The sequence below is a fragment of the Vicugna pacos genome, chromosome 14, assembly GCF_048564905.1.
Source record: "Vicugna pacos chromosome 14, VicPac4, whole genome shotgun sequence".
NCBI lineage: Eukaryota > Metazoa > Chordata > Mammalia > Artiodactyla > Camelidae > Vicugna > Vicugna pacos.
Genome location: NC_133000.1, coordinates 48,961,951 through 48,980,706, shown reverse-complemented (window position 1 = coordinate 48,980,706; position 18,756 = coordinate 48,961,951). Strand labels below are relative to the sequence as shown.

The window sequence follows — 18,756 nt, the reverse complement described above, 5'->3', positions numbered from 1 at the left end:
GATATTCTGACTTATAAATAAGCACCAAATGAAATTAGAGTAAGTCAATCCAGAATTACCTCTGAAATCAGGAACATTTTTGTTTGGTATCTCAAGGCTAGTTATAAGCTTGGAACCCCAGTCAATAAACTACACCAAGTTTCTCTTCTGAAATAGCCATAAGCATATCTAATGACAGCTCCAGATTGAAAATTCTGGATATTACATCAAGTAGCTTTAACAAGTGCTTCATTGTTCTTGATTCTGTATAAAGAATGACATCAACCAGGTCTCTGCTTTCTAGCAGTTATCCTCTGAGATAGCCAACACAAACCCATAAGAAGCATGGAGACAGCAACATAAAACCAAGATACAAGCGTCTATAAAATGATGTAAATTCAAACAGAATATTCTTTCTCCCCTATTGGAATTTTATTTTGTCTTCCAATAGCAGAATGCAGATTAAGAATCTAGCTGTCTTCCTGTATCTTGTCACTGACAGTGGTCACAGAAAAACAAACTCTTCTGAAAATCCCTGAATGTGATCAACATGACTCAAGCATATGGGAGTTATTATTATGTGTGACAGAGTACAAAATATTTTTCTTTAATCGAAAGAACTTTTCCAAACATCATTTTCAGGTTAAAACAACATATATTTTTATTAAAGCTGCAAACAGCGTATTTTGTTTGCAATCTGGCTGTTAGGAGGTAGATGCAGACTGCCCATCATTGGGAAGGAAATGAGGGAGAAGTCTTCATTCAGACTGGATCACTCCTGCAAACAGCTATCAATGAGGAGATAAAACAGTACAGTCATAACTTATTAGGGAGACTGACTTACTGGGCCCTAAATAATCCCTAAATAAGATATACTTTTTTTAAAAAGGGAACAATTATTAATAGGAATCAAAATTACTTACACAAAAGAGAGCTTAATTCCAAACTGAAAATAACGTTTTATCATGAATCCAATACTTTTAATAGTTAAAACATTTATTAAACTAGCATTTTTCCTCAAATGCTTTCTCTCTGTAAGTGGAACAGTAACAGATGGTTCTACCTAAACACTCCCACATCATCCTCCACCTAAGCCCACCACCAAACTTACACAAACGTCACCAACCAAAACCTTGTTATTCTTTCTGTCTTCCTCATTTCTAATAATGGAAACATGGTACATGTTGAGTTTGAAATGCTGATGGTTCATCCCACGGAAGTGTTCAGAAGCAGAGAAGGTAACAGGATTGTCATTTGGGGTTTCAGTAGGTCCCTGAGGTACATGGACAAGTATCTATCCAGATCCTTGGTAGGTAAGTGTTCCCAAAAGCCTGAGCCACAAATGGACCAGATTCATTGACTTTTTCTGTTTCTGTGGCTCCTGTTCAACATCTCAAAGAACTCTCTGTCCACAGTTTGTGACTGTTTTCTTCCAGCATGTACAGGCCAGAGCCATTTGAAACGGCTCCATGAATTTCCTAGTGAAAACTGCAGGGATTTATAATTGTGTTAGGAATTTACAGGGAAGTTTCTAGGAATTTGAAGAAGACGGCTTGGGAGTGGACTGTATATTGTTGCACAGAGTAGTAATTTACTATGCATAAAAGGAATTATTCTTTGTAAATTATGATCAAGACTAAGGTGTCATCATTTCACCACTGACCCTCTCAATTTAAGCTAATATCTTGTCTATGAAACTATACTCAGGCCTATGTCTATATAGAAATTGCTAGTCCATTTCTTCTTAGAGTTAACATTCAGCAAATATTGATAGATTGATCAGGCAATCTGGGTTTAATTTTCTTAACCTACCTTACAGAAATTATCAGTGCAGATCCTTTCCCAGAATTCAAATTTCTTATAATTAAAAAGATGCTAAACAGACTCAAATAAAACCAAGAAGTTCTCAGATTGCACAACAAGAGTTTTTCTTTGAATTGTAAAAGGCAAACATCAGTAACCATTATTCTATGTTTCTAAAAACAGCATTTCTTGTATTTTAGATACACTTAATCACAATATTGAGGCACTTGGATATAGCCAGAGCAAAAGGGTCTTCTGATTTAGAAAACTGTCACTTGAATATGAATATTTATTTGTCCATCCTCACCTGATTCACTTAAATATTTGATCTATCCCTACTCACTTCCCTGAAGCAATGCAAGTTGGCCAGGTGATTTTTTTAATTTAAATAAAAAAGAGAATGGGCTTACCACACACCTTCTCTTGTTTTCATTTACGAGATATGCTTGCTTAATAAAGTAGAAATGCTAGGAGAGATGACAAGTTCAAACTGTGTGGCAATTTGGCCAAACCTGAACTGCAGGGGGAAGGTGTAAAAAGCTGGATGAATGAATAAAGTGGATGGGCAATTTGGGGTGAGTGCTTTGGGGACACCACCTGCTAAACACTGAAACCTACAGAAACATTGCTCATGTGGAGAATGAAGAAGGGTAACTGTGAAGAATTAAGAATTGTAGATGAGTCCACTGGATGGAGCCTGTTAACGGGGGGAATACACTGAAGTTACCAAAGTGAGGACAACTGTCTTGTTAGCACTTAATTAGGATGATGGGTATATCCCTGGTACCCTATCAGGCCTCTTTCTTACTTTTAAATTGTAAGAGTTGGGTTATTAGGCATGGTCTCTTTAATTACCTTTATATTCACTTGTCCAATAAAACTGATAACAGTCATAGTGTCCTTCAGACTCAAAACATTAACTCTACCAGCAGTGCAAATGAATAAGAGGGAGAGGACCCCGTTCACCTCTAATGGGGCTTTTCAACCAGCCCTCTCATCAACTCTGCAGCCTGCTTATTGCTGTGAGCCCTGAAGATCGGTGCAATTACATGAATGCTGGAAGGAAGACTTCACTTTTTGCCTCTTGTGCCCATTTGAAAGCCCAGTCTCACCCAATACAACATGTGTAAACTACTCAAGAGACTTCTAGGAAAAGAAGCCTGGCTAGACCTGGATTCAGTATCCAACATACAGTCTACTCCACAACATGTACCTTAAATCAAAGTTGTCAGTTGTTTTTCTGAAATCAGCATTATGGGGCATCACCACTAATTGCTATATAATTTTGGAATCCTAATACCAGAAGGGATCATAAAGAATGATCTAATTTAAACCTCATTCTGAAACAAGTATTATCTCTGTAATCAAGTAACATGAAAAATGACTCAGGCTAAAAAAAAAAAGATTCCACATGTTTCTGTCAGTATTAGTGCTTGTGGCTGAACCTTGACTTGATTATAAGTCAATTATGAATAATATAATCATCAAGCTTCTTACAAGATGCTGTTGAGAATTAAAGATATAATTCCTGACCTCATGAAATTTACTATAGCATTATAGAGACAAATCAGACATGGAAAGACAGACACAAGGAAAGCTGTAAAAAGAACTTGCTCTCTTCAGTGTTGGACTCTTGCTCTGGTAGGGTACCCCAGTGTCTATCCTAGGGCCAGGTGGCTAGTTTGGCATCTCTGCCCAATCCCTAGTGATTGATGGCTTAGTTGGATTATCTGTTCTGTTTGTCTCTCAGGATGAGCCCTGCCCCACCCTGCAGTTATACTGGGCCCAGAAAAGTTGTTGAGACAGAGAAAAAGGATACCTTGGATATAAGAAATCCTAGCCAGGAGTTAGAGAGGAGCTGAGATAAGAGAAGTTTTTACCTTGTGTTATTTCTCCAGTGGAAATGAATGACCAGTACCTGTCAGACCATAAAGTATGTATATATGTATGTATTTATTTAATTGATGTATAGTTGATTTACAATGTATGAATTTCTGGTGTATAGCATAGTGATTTTATATATATATATATATATATATATATATTCCTTTTCATATTCTTTTTCATTATAGGCTATTACAAGGTATTAAATATAGTTCCCTGTGCTATACAGCAGGACCTTGCTATTTATCTATTTTACATATAGTAGTTAGTACCTGCAAATCTCCAAGTCCTAGTTTATCCCTCACCACCCTCCTTTCTCCCTATAACCATAAGTTTGTTTTCTATGTCTATAAGTCTGTTTCTACTTTTTAAATAAGTTCATTTGTGCCATTTTCTTAGATCCCACATATCATACGGTAGTTTTCTTTCTCTTTCTGGCTTACTTCACTTAGTATGATGATCTCCAGGTTCCATTCATATTGCTGCAAATAGCATTATTTTATTCTTTTTTATGGCTGAGTAGTGTTCCATTGTGTATATATACCACATCTTTTTTTATCCATTCATCTGTTGATGGACACTTAGGTTGCTTCCATATCTTGGCTATTGTAAATAGTGCTACTATGAACACTGGGGTGCATGTATCTTTTCAAAGTAGAGTTTCCTCAGGATCTATGCCCAGAAGTAGGATTGCTAGATCAAGTATTTATTAATTGACCCCTCAATCTTTTATTTTCATTTTACACTATCCTAATTCTTTTAAGGACCCCAGGAAGGTTTCCTACTTCCAGTGTTTTAGTAATTTTTATATATTTCTTTTAAAAAATTTTTTTAAGATTCTTAATTGTTCTCAGATGTTTACTGAGTGTTTGTTAAACTGAATTAACTAGTATATATAGTCTATACATACAATTAAGTACATGCCTTTTCACTCTTTTAAAAAAATTGTCTTCCATACAACTCTAAATGTATAACAAAACATTTTTATAGCAGAAAAATAAAATTCCAGAAAAATAAAATTGTGTTCCATACTTACAATTCTTGATTGATTAATACATTGAGTTATATCATGTTTTAGTAAATCTCAAATAAGTGCCAACCAGGAGACTCACTCAGTTAGGCTCTTGTATATAATTCTATGGAAGAAACTCATTTTATTAGGTCAAATAAAATGCATAATTTGTTTACAATAACCATTATGTAATAATATTGGGTAAACCTATGCCTGGTTGGAAATCTAAGACTTCAATTCACAGTGTTAGCACATCACCAACAATACATATATTAATAATTTTTCCATATTCAGGTCACTATAAAATATTATACTGGAAAGACCTTTTAGATTCTTAACCAATCTATCTGATACCTGATGAGTAGTAATATCATCTACTAAACCTCATCCTATAATAACGTTTATCCTGGACCTAATGTAATTCTCAGGGATACTCTTACCCACAAATAGGAAATATAATAGTAGATCACAGTGATTAAGGTAAATAACCTATATTATAAAATTTTGGAACCCCTAGTGGCAGGGAGTGGTCTTTTGTTCAAATCCTAGGCTCCCAAGGGCTATGAGATCTCACTTGAAGACAAGGGAGTATTGGGACCATCTTTCCTTAGGACAACTGTATTAGTCAGGGTCCCAGCAAAAAAACAGAAGTCACTCCCAAAATTATTCAAATCAAGGAACTTTAATATGGGGAATAATTACAGGGATGAAGATTAGGTTAAGAGAACCAACGAGGGATATCAAGGCACTGAGATATTAACAACAAAAAGAAGTCATTGTTATCATTTTGGTTAAAGAAGCAAGAGAGGAAATTATATTATCAGAGCACAATGAAGTCTGGAGCCACAGAGAAGAATCTGCCAGGGAATAGCTGTTTTTCAGCTATTGCCAAAGACAGGCTACCAAAGAAGAAAGGGAGTGAAAATGAAATACCTCAATTATCTCTCTTCCAGCTCTTTCATCTCTTGCCAGTGTTTCCCATTGGCTGAGCCCAATCAGAACCCAGAAAGGGAGACGTCCCCAGAGATAAACCTTCTGGGGAACAAAACAGGGCAGAAAAAAGATAGATTGCAGAGAGGGAAAACAGAGAATAACCAGCATAACCACCAAGATCCAGTAAAACCCAAGAGAAGGAAAAAAAAAAAAAAGCCTGTATAAAGTCTCCTAAGCCATCTTCTCCAAATTCCTGGAAACTCCTCTATTAAGTGCCTAAGAAATCTGCAAGAACCTACAGTTTTCACTAGAAAATTCATAGGGCCATTCCAAATATCTCTGACTTGTACATGCTAAGAGAAAACAGCCACAAACTGTGGACACTGAGTACTTGACCAGGACACACAGAAATAGAAAAGTCAATGAATCTAGCCCACTGGGGCTCAGACGCTTTGGGAACACTGACCAAAAATGATCTGGACGAAGTTAACTGTCAGCATACTTCAGGGACATACTGAAACCCAGAAAAGAAATTCTATTTATTTCTCTGATTCTAGACACTTTCATGGGATGAACCATTAGTATTTCACCCTCAGTATGTACCAAAAACTAACTTATAATTTCTCCCTCTACCTAAACACTTCCATATCATTCCCTACCTAAGCCCACTACCAACCTTACACATACACACCACCAACCAAAAAACTTATCTTTCTGTCTTCCTTATTTCTAATAATAGACTTCATAATATTGTAGTCTAAGGGGTTTGCTGTCATACCATCATCTTTGGTTTCTCCCTCTCCACTGAATCTGGAGCCCAACATCTATTAAGAGCTAACCTGCCCTCTGTGAGCACCTGAAAAGGGTGAGCACCAAGCCCTGGGCTTTGCTCACTCCATTGTCCTAAAGACGATTGTTTCTTCCCACTTAAAAATTTCCTCTACAATCCCTTCTGGATCCCATGGTCAGTCCTACATCCATTAATATAAAACCATATTTCTCTGGCACTGACTTTAGCTCAACTGAGGGCATCATATACACCTGCCATCTCACTACTCTTTGGTTCCATCATCTTCACAGTGACAGGTATCCTACATGATTCTGCCTGATCCAGAAACTGACCCACTTGACCGTCCCTCTACCAAGCTTGCTCCAGGCTCAGATAAGCAGGACTGAATAATTGCCTTCCACATCCACTCTCTCCTAAATTCCATAGATTCTACAAGCACTCTCTCTATCCATTTTTCTGTATTCTTCCTTATTACTCTTCTTCAAGTCTACATTGCTGTATTCCTAGATATAAGCAATAATCTATTCTCTACCATATTTCCTGCCTGTATGCAATCATCAAACATCTAAAGGCTGGAATATTAATCTTCTTAAGTGAAGCTCCTCTGTGAACACTGAATTCATCTGCTCAAAAAGCTCCTAAGTCTTCTCATCTCCTGTAGACTATAAACAAAAATACTTTTTGTGGTAGTCAAGAGTTCAGCATTTTAAAAAGCCTGAACATTTTTGATTTGCCTGTTTTTTGCCTGTTTTTCTAATAGAACATACGGGTATAAGAACTATCTAAATGGAGATAACCCACACTGACACTAGATACCATGTTTTTGTTTTGTTTTTCCACAAGATTTTTTTAAGGAGCAAAGATAGGGAAAATCGCATATAAAAGTTGCAGAGAAAATTAATTTGCTAAAGTTCAATATCCATTAATGATAAAAACTTTCAGCAAACTAGGAATAAAAGGAAAATTCTTCAACTTGACAAAGGTCATTTATGAAAATCCTACAGCTAATGTCATACTTTAAGAAGACAATGGTGTCCCTGCTAAGATCAGGAACAAGGCAAGAGTTCTGCTCTCCTTACTTCTATTCACCAATATTCTAGCCAGAGAAGTGAGGCAAGAAAACAAATTAAAGGAAGAGGGAAAAATAAAACATAATTTTTCCACAAATAGCACTGCTGTATGTACATAGAAAAAACTACAGACAGAATCTACAACAATAAAAAAGAAACCCATATAAGAACTAACAAGTGAAGTTAAGAAAGCTGCAGGATAAAGGTCAACATACAAAAATCAGTTGTATTTCTACATGTGTAGAATATGATATTGTGTCGCCACTTTGGAAAATAATAAACATTTGAAATATAAAGTTTTTAAATACTATTTACAATAGCTTCCTGATAAACCACTTAGGGACAAGTTTTTAAAATATGTGTAAAATCTGTTCAATGAAGAACACAAAGTATTGCTGACAGAAATTAAGGAGGACCTAAATAAATGCAGAGTGCACCACTGGAACGTTGAGTATTGTTAATGTCAGTCGTCCCCAAAGTTAGCTATAGATTTGGTGGGATAATGATCAAAATCCTAGAAGGTCCTTTTCTGTGAACTGACAAGGTGATTCTAAAATTTATATGGAAATAGAAGTAGCCAAAATAATTGTGATAAAAAGAAGAACCAACTTGGAAGACTTGCAGTAACTGACTTCCAAGATATACAGTAAAATTATAACAGACGTGATGGTGTGGTATCAGAATAAGCATAGAAATTTATATCAGTGGAACAGGAAAGAAAGTTCACAAACAGATCCATGTATATATGTAAGGTCAATAATTTTTTTTAAAGAGATAGCAAAGTAATTCAATGGGGAAAGACAAAAATCTTTTAATAAATGGTATTGAAATAATTGGATATTCATATGGAAAGAAAATGAACTTTGACTCTTAACTCACAACATATGCAAAAGTAAACTCAAAGCAGATTGTAGACCTCTATGTAAGAGCTAAAATTATAAAACTTCTAGAAGAAAACAGGTGAAAATATTTTTAACTTTGGGATGGGGGAAGATTACTAAGAAATGACCCCAAGAAATAAACCATTAAAAATGATAAATTAGGCCTTATCAAAATTAAAAACTTCTCTTTGAGAGAGACGAAAGAAAATGAAAAGACAAGCCACAAACTGGGAGAATATATTATGCATTATATATGTGAAAATGAATTTTAACAAGTTTCCTCATCTGAAACACGGAGCGGAAATTTATTTGTGTGACTGTTTTCTCTATTCTCCCAAGATATTCTCCCCAGAATGGCACACAATTTGTGCCATTATAGAAGCATTGGCGAGCTGTTAATACATTGCGTATAGTAGATGCCTTCGGGCATGTGTTTAATTCTTTCACAGAAATTCCATTGAGAAAGAATGCCAACTCAATAATAAGACAATTAACCTAATTGTGAAATAGTTATGAGGAAAACAGACATTTCATAAAAAGATATGTGAACTGGCAATATTAATATGAGAAAATGCTCAACACCATTAGTCATCAGAGAAAAGCAAATTGAAACTACAGTGAGGTATCAGTGCACAGTCATTCAAATGGGTAAAATTACAGACCCTGACTGTACCAAGTACTTGCAGGCATATGGAGTGACTGGAACATTCACACATTGCTGAGGGGAGTGTAACGTTGTACAGCCACTTTGGAAAGCAGTTTCACATAAAGTGGAACATGCTCATATGAGAAAGCATTTCCATTCCTAGGTATTTACCCAAGAGACATAAAAACACATGCCCACACAAAGACTTGTACACAAATGTTCCCAACAGCTTTGTTCCTAAATAGCCAAAAAACCGGAAACAATCCAAATCCAGTTCCATGTTGACAGGAACCCAAGGATTCATCTCCACATAATCCTGAACACAGCCCTTCTAAAATTTCTAATTTAAAATAATTTCATGAGTTCCTTTTTTCTCCTATTAAAATGTGAAGGTTAGGGTCTGTAGAAAGTAACAACATAAGCAAATGAGTTTGCTCTTGGATTGGCTCTCCCACTTCACCCTGTGAGGCAGGTGCAGTGGGGATATGAGACCTTTCTTTGGGTCAGTGGTTCTCAAACTGGACTGCAAGTTGACCCTGCCTGCAGAGCATTAAAAAAATTACCAGTAACTGGGTCATACCCCCATATTCTGATTCTGTTTTGCTGAAGGCAGTCCAGGCAAAGGGATGTTTAAAAGCTCCTCTCCCCCACCCCAGGGTTAAGAACTATTGCTGTATTTTTGATGGTAGCTATTCTGGCAGATGTGAGGTGATATCTCATCAAGGTTTTGATTTTCATCTCCGTGATGATTAGTGACATTGAGCATCTTTTCACGTGCCTGTTGGCCTCTGTATGTCTTCTTTGGAATATTGTAAATCAACTATAGTTCAATTAAAAAAAAAACTAATGCTGTAGACTCAGCATCCTTATCTCTTCTGCAGTGAGTGTGATGAATTAGAAGAATGCAGGGGGTTACTGTGACAATCAGTTAAGATCACACATTTAATTGACTTGCACGGTGCTTGGCACATGGTGGATGTTCAATAATTTCTTTTCCTGTGCCCATGTTTCTCTTCCAATTTCTCCTCTAAACTTGTATCTCTCTGAGGGAGGCCACATTTCTTTCAGGTGACAGCTTCATTATCAAATAATATTCAGACAAGAACCAACCACTAGAAACAAAAATCCTTTAGGAGTTAGAGAAAAGGCAACAATAGGAATGAGAAGAGGGTTCTTCACAGGGACAATGGACCAAAACGTGGGTTTGCCTAACTCAGACTCCTAACTTCCTGTCAGTCCCTTCGAGGAAGCCAAAACTTGTAAGTAGAGGTCCGTCCTTTGCAGTCAGTTTGTTTCTCAAAGATTCCACCATCACAGACTCAAAATTGGCCATTAATAGAAGCATTTTTAAACTGTCATAAAGCAGCACCAGAAAACTTTCCTTTCTATATCTTTCCCGCCTGCCTGCTAAAGTCACCTTTCATCCATCAAGGCCCAAGACAAATGCCTTGTCTTTCAAGAAACCTTCCTGGATCCTCTGGAGTGGAATTATCCTCTCCTTCTAGCTTACCGTTGTAACTCTTCATGTATGAGCACAGGATGACTTATCTGTGGTTAGGGATGTTTATGTGTGTGACTGTCTCTGACAGATTACAATTCCTAAAAGGCAGGAACCAGAATTGGTCATCTTTGTATCCCCCAGCATGTCTGAAATACTGCCTGACACGTAGCAAGTACTGATTAGCTCTTTGCAGAGCTTAAGAGTGTGATGATCTGTGTGTTCTTTAGAGTTCTTCTATAATGTGATGTATGAGTTTCTGAAAGTCACTGTCCTGTGCAACATCTTGCCGTGTAAACCACAGGGCATACAGGAAAATACAGGGTTAGTTGCACAACGTTCATCAGTGACACACAAAAATGAGACAGAAACCTGGTAAAAACAGCAATACAGTTTTACACATGTTAAATGGTTAAGAAACACATAAATACTACAATAAATATGGCACTTTACTTGAAAAAGACCTGAAACCTGCTTGCAGAAGTGAGTATGTGGAAGGATTGCAGCTGGCGAGTCATCGTGGAGTGACTGAAAGAGGTTTTCTGAAATCAGTGGGGAAATTACAAAGGCAGCTGTGGATGGGAGTGACTCATAATGCACCAGTAAACAGATAATTGGTAGATGTTTTAGGTGTACGGAGGTGAGTTTTGTGTATCTCTATGCTACAAGGAGGGCCAGCTGGTTGTGGTTTTCTTTGTTTACCTAATGTTTCTGAAAACAGAGTTGCACCTACCTACAAATTCGAAATTCAGTCAAATCATTCCCTATATATCAATCACGTTGGAGCAAATTCACATTTTCAAAATAAGTGTTATAGCAGACATACCAATATTATTATACATATGGTGTGAAATACTATGGTCTCGTATACGAAAATTGACAGAAAACTTTACAAGAAGACATATTCTTTGATGCTTCCAAAGAATGCTAAAGTAAATGTGAAGAAAGTAAAAGTAAAGTAAAATGATAATGTGAGGTTACGAGCCAAAAATAAGAGTTACGATCTCCTTTAAAATTAAAATTTAGGCAGATCATTTGGGCTTATCCTGCTCTCATTTTATATTCTGTCCGACGGGGGCAATATGATGTCTCCTCACCAGACAAGTGCAGTGTGAAGACTGAATAATATTCCACAAACTCCTCAAGATGAAAGTCATCCTGATAAACTGAGATGTGAGCTTTTATAAACTTCATAACAAAATGATATTCTTTGAAAATCAAAAACTGAACTTTGTCAACAGATACGTTTGTACTCTCCAGAAATAGCTTTGATAGTTGAATGGAAGTCAACATCTCTATAAAGTGTACAGAACCAGCTTTGTTTAAAGACAAATAGCTGGTCATTTAGGGGGCAGTGTTGCTGTGTTATCCATACTGACCACTGAAACAACCACTGAAGGAAATTTGCTTCTCTAGTAGTAGAAAACTTACAGATTTGGACAACGGTTTAATACCATATTTGCCTTTTAAAACATGTGTCAAGGAGGCAACTTTATTCTCCTTCACTGTACTGAGGAAATGAACTGATGCTCCCCCAAAATGACTTGAGGCAAAAGACATTAAAGGCTCCTCTATTCTCCGATTAGAAGAAAGTTAAAGACCACATGAGTACCACATGAGATCAGCCATTCATTTCCTGAGATGCTGGCTTAGGTTAATAAATAATAAAATGGGAAATTACTGTATTTTTTTAAAATTTATTGACTATGATTAAGTTGTTTGTGTAATAAAATGTTTTATATGTGCTTTCCATCTATCAGGAGGTTATTTCCTACTGAAAGGTGTGAAGTTTATAGTTGTCCTGCATTCTACTCCTTGAAAATTGATTGTATCCTTTGCTATATGTTCATTCCATATTTCTGAGACACATACTGTATTTTCTAAACAAAGTTGGAAATTTTATAGGTTCTAAAATCTTGTATTGATCCACCTCCCAGAAGTTATTAGTTTGGGTATTTTAAATGGCTATATAGAGTCAATTTGTTTATATTCTAATTTTCATAGAAGTCCTTACTGATTTTATAGAGAACTGTAGTGTAACAGCAAATAATTATATTTTGCTTACAAATGTTGTACTTAATCTGCTCAATAGACCTATGTGTTAGGTAATTATTCCTATTTCACAGGTGAGGAAACTGAGGCACAAAGCAGTTAAGTAATGTGCTCAAAGTCCAAAAGTTGGAAGTGTTGAAACTGGTGCTTGAAACTAAGTAGTCTAGCTCCTGAGATGATGCATTTAACTCCTACTCCATCGTGTACCCATATTCATTATTATATAGTATATCTTATTAACCTTATTAGAAGAAAGAAATGTACAAATTTCTTTTGTTGCCAATTCAGAATCTCAATCATGGTTTCAAATCACCTCAAATTGCTTTTGCATCAAAACCTACCTACCCTCACCCTTTCTCGCGCACTCTTTAATTTTCCAGCTCTTGTTTTCTCGGCACTTTAGTTGATTTTGGTGATTAAAGAGAACTGTTCATCTGAAACAAAAGCAAAGACATTTCTGCCGATAGCAAAAAATGACAGCTGAAACAGCATTTAAAGTACATCTTGAATAAATGTTCAAAAGCATGGCCCTAGGGCAATTTCCTGTTTTACTGGAAAATCTACTTTGCTAGTGTCTGATAAAATTGTATGAACAGTGGAAGCTTAATTCTCCAAGGCATGTTCTATGAAGCATTTGACAGCTTATCTGATGAAATCCACTCAACTACCAGTTCAGAGAGATCATGCGCCCCTCACGGAGGAAGCCCAGTCTGAATGGCTCTTTTAGCCTTGGGGCTGATGTTATTAGTTCCTAAATGAACTGATTAGTGTTTAGTTGACTTATTTCCCAGCAATTGTACATATTCTTGACATGCCAGAGGTTTCCCATCTTGTACAATCAATCCACTGTTGAAAATTACTTGCTTATGTATGGAAATCTTATTAGAGCTATTTAATATTTTGAGCCATCCAGGTGATTCAATAAATTTAGACAAAATGAAATCATGACTTACATGAGATTGGATGGAGTGTCAGTCCATGCCCATAATTAAGTGCTCCACTTCCATAAACAAGAATGGTTGCAAGAATAAGCAACAGTGTCTTAATGGAGTGCCAAGTGGATGGTCCCAGTGCCTCAGATCTGCCACTAGGTGGTAGGAAAGAGTATGACACAGAAATTTGCTCTATCTAAAATACTCCCCATTGCACAAGTTAAAAATATATTAACATTAGCATTAAAAATACATTAATATTAACAACTCTTAAAATTCAAGTGTAATTCCCTAAGATTTTCTACCATAGATCCAGTGGCCTCTGCTAGGTCTGCTAGCCTATTCTGAGCTTCACTAACTCCCAAAATTTGTGCTTATACACCTAACCAGTATCAGAGTCTTTGTATTCCAGGTAGTTGCCAGAAGTTGTGTGTCTGTGTGTGTGTATCCCACCCTCATTGCATCAAATGCTGATTGGTGCTGATCAGCCTGGAGAGAGAGAACCTAATTTATGACCTAATTAAACCAAAGTGATCTAAATTATCCCCTTCAGGTAAGCCATTCCAGCACCAAGCTGGATGACAAAATAGCATTATTTTAGGATTCCCATAGAATTGTTCTGGGGATCCTCGTGGAACTAGTTTTCACTTTGATTAAAAAAAAGTAAAACTATAAAATCATATTATAAGGGAAAAACGTGAAATTTTTGGTTTATTTACCACACAGATGCAGTAGAGAAAATTATTCCTCACATCACACAGTATCTTTATGAGAAGAGCCAAAGAAACTTCTCTGGGGTCTCAAAATTGTTCTACTTTTGAATTATTGGTTAGTTTTTACCTTACGAACACTGAAGAATGTAATTGTTTTTTCTCTTCTAGACAATGTAAAGCCAAAGTTGCAGATCACACTAGAATATGCACCAGTTTCTGATGAGCATTTTATATACTTATCTCATTCCTGGCTACATCCTACATTTTTTTATTGAACTATAGTTGATTTACAATTTTATATTAGTCACAGGTGTACAGCATAGTGATTCAGTATTTTTATAGATGAACTATAATGGACTATAGTCCATTAAAAATTATTATAAAATCATAGCTATAATTCCTGCACTGTAGAATATATCTGTGTTGCTTATCAATTTTTTACACAGTTGTTTGTATCTCTTAATCTCATACCCCTATCTTGCCCCTCGTCCCTTTCCTCTCCCCCCTGGTAGCCACTAGTTTATTTTCTGTCTGTCAATCTGTTTCTGTTTTGCTATTATAAAACATGCATTTGTTTTATTTTTTAGATTCCACAAGCAAGTGATATCATACAGTATTTGTCATTGCCTGGCTTATTTCACTAAGCATAACTTTCTCTAGGTCCATTTATGTTGCTACAAATGTCAGAAGTTCGTTCTTTTTTATGGCTGAGTAAATTCCGTTGGGTACACATATATATCTCACATCTTCATTATTCATTCGTCTTCTGATGGACACCAGGGTGGCATCCATATCTTGACTATTGTAAATAGTGTTGCTAAGTGGTGCTGGGAAGACTGAACAGCTACATGTAAAAGAATGCAATTACAACATTTTCTTATACCATATACAAAAATAAACTCAAAATGGATTAAAGACCTAAATGTAAGGCCTGAAACTATAAAACTAGAAGAAAACATGGGCAGAACATTCTTTGACAAAAATCATAGCAATATTTTTGGGACTCTGTCTCCTAAGACAAAAGAAATAAAAGCAAAAATAACCAATGAGACCTAATTAAATTGAAAAGCTTTTGCACACCAAAGGAAACCATTAACAAAATCAAAAGACAACCTGCTGAATGGGAGAAAATATTTGCAAATTATATGATCAACAAGAGGTTAATACCAAAATATATAAACAGTTTATACAACTCAATATCAAAAAACAGACAACCCAGTTGGAAAATGGGCAGAAGACCTGAGTAGATATTTTTCCAAAGAAAACATATAGATGGCTAACAGACACATTAAAAGATGCTCAACATTGCTAAGTATTAGAGAAATGCAAATCAAAACAATGAGCTGTTACCTCATACCAGCCAGAATTTCTATCATCAAAAAGTCTACAAATAACAAGTGTTGGTGAGGACATGGGGAAAAGGGAACTCTTGTACACTGTTGGCGGGAATGTAAATTGGTGCAGTCCCTGTGGAGAATAGTACCAAGGAGTTTCCCCAAAAAACTAAAAATAAAGCTACCAAATGAGCCAGCAGTTCCACTCCTGGAGATATATCTGGAAAAAAATAAAAAGACAAATTCAAAAGGAGACATGCACCCCAATGTACAGCCTACATGTTTATTTTATTTTGTTTTTGTGTGTGTATTACTTTTTTTAATTGAAATATAGTCAGTTACAATGTGCCAATTTCTGGTGTACAGCACAATTATCTAGTCATACATATATATATACATATATTCATTTTCATATTATTTTTCATTAAAAGTTATTACAAGATATTAAATATAGTTCCCTGTGCTATACAGAAGAAATTCATTTTAATCTATTTTTATATATAGTAGTTATCATTGGCAAATCTCAAACTTCCAAATTTATCCCTTCCCACCCCTTCTCCCCCAGTAAGATTGTTTACTTATTGTGAGTCAGTTTCTGTTTCGTAGATGAGTTTATTAGTGTCCTCTTTTTTCTTTTTTTTTAAGACCCCATCCTACATTTTTAATCCCATCTACTCTTGTGATGCTTTTTTTCTTCCACTTATTTGACCATGAATATTATCTAGCTTCAGAATGTGTGTTTCTGGCTACCTGAAATTTCACTAGAGTATATCAAGGTATACATAAATAAATGAATGGATGTCCTAGGGTTAAGCAGTCACTCACACTCCAAGGTGATTCTTGTGACTGTATGACAAGGCTGAAGATGAGAATAAAGATACAGTTATTGATGATCATGAAAATCTGACAGATTCAGCAATGGAAAATTCCATTTGCTGGCTCTACAACACCAAGGAAATTATTTCCATTTGTTTATTTTTCCTTCATGAGAAAGATAATATTTCATATAGTTGTTATTCATTAATATTCATCATCTAATGATAACTTATTAATTTATTGAACCAGTAGAGTAGGTTCAATATATACTACAAACTGCTCTGCATGCAGGGGTAGAGCAGAAAACAAGATAGGCAAGTTTCCTTCCTTCTTTGGAAGTGACTCTTCTTATGAGGGGAGGCAGAAAGTAAACACATAAGCCAATAAACAAGTAAGATCATTTCTGTAGAGTAAATCTTTGAATGCTGTGACAGAAAAGTTGGTCACAGGAGTCTCCTTGAGAAGGTGACATTGAGCTGAGACCTAAGCCATGGGTAGCATCAGTTACACAAAGCAGACGGAGGAGCATTTCAAAGTGGTTCAGGAAAAGGCATCAGCAAGTTCAAACTCATCTGTTTCCATCCAAGAATAGAAAGAATGTCACCATGCTGAGTATGGTGAGTGAGAACAGAAGGGTCAAGAGGAAGAAAAAGTATATATGACACTTTTCCTGTGCTTGGCATATAGTCGGTCTCCTTGTATGGTAGATGTCAATTACTATGTAGCAACATTTTCAAGCAAAGACTGGAAAACAGAGATTGCTTAAAGTTATTTTTGCCCCTCTGGGGAGTTAAAAAAAAAACTCCATTTAGTTCTACCATAAGCAAGGCATAAAGCAGAAAGCAAGGAAGGTAATGGGTAGAGTGGAGCAATGTTTGCTCCTCAAAGTCAGGATTTGTTCTCTGAGCATAAGCATAAAGCAGGAGCTGTATAAAGGTCCCTAAAGGTGTCATCAACATACCTCCAGAGTCCCTACAAAGTCTTGACTCTTGAGAAGGGTACAAAACTAGGACTGAGAGCTGAGGTGAGTTTGTCCTCTGCTCCGCTCCTCCGGTAGCCGATTCCCCAGGATGGGGTCAGCTGACCTCCATTTCTGCTTCTGGAAAAGGTAATAAAAGAAACCATAAAATAGCCTCTGCTTTTCAGGTGCTTGATAACTACTAAGACAAGACTGTGCACACACACACACACAAAAAGAGCGAGAGCGAGAAATTACTACAGTGCAATAAGAAGGATTACTCCTCTCTGCAAAAATTGAATAATATGAAGCCATGTTTTACCAACACTCCAATTTTGGAGGTATACAGAAAACTATTCTGGAAATTTTTGTATAAAATATACACCTTTAGAAAAACAATAGCTATTTGTTACATGAATTAACACAATTGTTTAGGAGCTCTGGGAAAACATGAAGCCTTTTGATTGTTTTAAACCATTTACACTCTAGCCATCATCCTGAACATCCTCAAACTCTCAAATGGCTTTTCTTTGTTAAATGAGAAAAGTCCAGTGGCCAAACCTCTGCAGCTGAACCATCATCGGCATCTAGAATTAGGGAGGATTCTTTCTTTCTTCCATCAACAGTGTGGGCTCTTCCAGTGGGTGAATATGTTCTTTGTTCAAAAACATCTGATCTCAACCCAGAAAAACGAAGCAACTGTTTAAGTGTCACTGCTTACATGTGGTTCTGCAGAGGCTTTTATCTCCTGAGAGCCTGAGGAACGTCACAGTAGACAACTCTCCCAACTCTGTTCCCTCTACGGTGTCTCGGGGACCAAATAAGTGGATGTTTGGTTGAATCTGATGCCCTGTAGCTGAGGGTTTTTCACCAGCCACCACACTTCACAATTTCATGAGAAAAGGTGGTAGGACCCCGCTCAATTCCTAGAGCAAATACAAATGTGGAAGGAAGGATCTTCCTTAGATGAGACAACAAGTGGCAGAGGTGGGACAAAGATCAAAAAACCAACAGACCTGAGGGTTGATGTCACTTTTTGGTATCTCTGTGAGTTTTTATGAGATAAGACCCATCGGGCAGGTATTGGGCAGTTGAGCTCGGGATTTTGGTCTTGTTCTTCTGTTGTTGTTACTGCAGTTCATTTCATGCAGAAAAATGGCACCTAGAGTGACCTTTGGGATTTTACTTTAAACCTTCTCCTCTAGCTTTAGAACCTGGAGGACATAAAACTAATTTATCATGGGATTCTGAGAACAGTCAAGCCTTTGTTGATGAGCATTCTGTACAGAGTCGGGTGAATTTGCTTTGGTTATTTAAAGCTATTGACACTTCCTTAAAAAGAAGACCAAAACTACCCTTGAAACACTTCATGTGACCCAGTGATTCACTTAGAACAACAAACACATTTGTGTGGCTCTTTACAAAATGTTGAGAATTTACCACCGGCAGGTTCAT

At 36.5% G+C, this 18,756-nt stretch overlaps 1 long non-coding RNA gene across 3 annotated transcripts; it reads right to left on the bottom strand.

Moving 5' to 3' along the window:
- Positions 1-614: 614 nt before the first annotated feature.
- LOC140685525 (uncharacterized) lies at positions 615-18,481 on the bottom strand. Of its 3 annotated transcripts, none has more exons than XR_012058777.1 (7): positions 18,318-18,481; positions 18,023-18,227; positions 17,305-17,442; positions 15,544-15,747; positions 13,502-13,635; positions 12,890-12,982; positions 615-767 (listed from the first exon to the last, which is right to left on the bottom strand). It is a non-coding gene; the product is annotated as an uncharacterized lncRNA (long non-coding RNA). The 3 variants fall into 3 exon arrangements; XR_012058778.1 differs by having other exon boundaries at positions 12,894-12,982; XR_012058779.1 differs by lacking the exon at positions 18,023-18,227.
- Between the last annotated feature and the right edge of the window lie 275 nt (positions 18,482-18,756).